This window comes from Dermacentor variabilis, chromosome 6 (assembly GCF_050947875.1).
Source record: "Dermacentor variabilis isolate Ectoservices chromosome 6, ASM5094787v1, whole genome shotgun sequence".
In the NCBI taxonomy this organism is placed as follows: Eukaryota; Metazoa; Arthropoda; class Arachnida; order Ixodida; family Ixodidae; genus Dermacentor; species Dermacentor variabilis.
The window spans coordinates 70,911,019-70,913,304 of record NC_134573.1 but is presented as its reverse complement, the minus strand read 5'-3'; positions in this window follow the sequence as shown (position 1 = coordinate 70,913,304).

Below are 2,286 nucleotides of genomic sequence, written 5' to 3'. Positions count from 1 at the left end.
TGCATATAAGTTACCTACTTCGCAAGGCGAGAGAAAAGTATGAGAAGAGGTGTTTGTAGGTATGATTTCGTCGAAAGAAAACATTCTTTTACTAGTCGATGTTATCAAGATCTGAGATGCAAGCTATACGCATTGCACGGGAGGACTCAGTTTTTCTTGCGAAAACTTTGCCGTCCCTTGTCCATGCAAAGCGCCATTTCTTTTTCTTTTTTTTTCGCGATTGTCATGCCCAGCAGCTTCTTTAATTCGAAACATAAATGCTCTTTCATATATACTGGGGCAGACTGTGCGAAATCAATATCAGCCGTTGAAAATCTTTTCTTTCTTCCCTTTTCTAAAACTGCATCGCGTTTAGATCTGCTGTAAAACTGTACAAGAATGTTTGACGGCGATGAGCGTTTGGTTGGAATCCTGTGGCATACTTCAACATCGCCCTGTATAATTGATTCACCGACAGCATCGCCAATGTTTTACAAAATTGTCGCGAGATTAGTGTCCCGCCCACACGTACTCAGTGCTCACTCTCACAGTGCTCACAGTGCCCTTTTTCTATTCCCCTTTCCCCCACCCCCAGTGTAGGGTAGCAAACCGAATACTCTTCTGGTTGACCTCCCTGTCTTTCCTGTCCTTGCTTTCTCTCTCTCTCGGGAGATTTTCATTTTGCGAAACTGGAATACCTTTGATTTCTAGGTTTTTGTTTCTTGAATACTGTTCTAGTTGTACCATTCTTAGTTCATTCGCTTGCACCTGCTCTTTAAGGAGTGCACACTCAGACAGAAGACGAGCATTCTGAACCTTAATATCTGCGTTTTCCTTTTGGATGGCTATCATGCTAACTTTCATTTCTTCGAAACATTGGTTAATCAGTTCCATGCTAGATTTTACTTCTCTGTTTTCCTTTCTAAATTCTCGTTCCAGAGAAGCGCGCATGTCATGAATTTCCTGCTTCATTTCTTTCAGCAGGCTATGTTCAATACTAATGGCACACATATTCGACAAATTTGACATAACAAAGCTCACCTGAAGCTGCGTACTTGGTTATCTTCTCCTGCAGCTTTGCCGTTGGTTTTCCTGGTGGACCAAATATTGAACTCCTCCATTCGTTGTGCCACCAGTATACACTCCTCTTAAGGGGGTTTACGCTGCCATTCGCAAACAGGAGGGGATCATCAGGCGTAGCAGCGAGCAAGGCTTCGTGGTGCCGCATTGCTTCAGCAGGCCTCAGGCCTCTTTCGAAGTATCTGCTGAAGGACGCTTTTGCTTCCTCACTGGTCCGAAGCATTCGTAATGCATCAGCAGAGTCTGTGCTATGATTATGCTGACCTGATATCTTGAAGACTGCTTGTAGGGGGACAGGCCTGCGTAGGATTCGGTGGTTCTTTTTCGTGTCCCTGTTGAATTTTTTTATTTTAATATTCAATCTAGCCTCGCACCTTGTGCTTGACTGGGTAGAAGTATTCCTCTTGTTTCGTTGGTGATGCTGGCAGCGCCAAACCTTGTGGAAGACCATCCTAAAATAAGAAAAATTTAGCGTTTTCTTTAGCAGGCGACATTTTTACCGAGTCTTTCTTAGAATGTATAATACATCTTTCATCACACTGTATTTCCTTCCTCTTTGAATGTCTGTTTTATTCCTTGTGAGTTTGCATTCTTTCTTTGTTTTCAACAAGATACATGCGCTTTTATTTACGAACTAATTGATTTATTGCATGAAGATAACACAGGGCATATTATAAAGGCTAGAACCCATGACTGTCACAAGGGGTTATAAAAGGGATTCGTAGATTGCACAATTCAGGCAAAGGTAATCAACATTCAAAGGAAAGCGATAATTTGCGGCTATAGAAATATACTGTTGGGTCTGCATTGATTCCTTTCTTTTCATATTCACACTTTCTGCTTTCTTGTCAACTTTTAAGTCTTGTAACCAGTGTGTGCAATTTTGTTTTATTTTCTTACATCATATTTTATCTTTGAACAAAGCCAGTTGCAACTAATTTCTTGTCTTATAATTCAACTAAGCACACCAGATTTACGGCCCTTGCTTCCACTTTACATTTTACAGTCTGTATGCTTTCTTCCCATGCTATTGCTTTTATTATCACTTAATGTAAGCATAATTTTTAAGATCCTTCCTTTAAGATCCTTTTGAAGCCCTACTAATGGAGCTTCTGCAGCCCACTTTTAACAATGAGAACTCTGTCCGACACTCATTTCCTTTCTATAGCCCCCACTGCTATTACCCCTACCTGCCTAATTATGGTGCTCCATGCTCCAGAGGAGAGA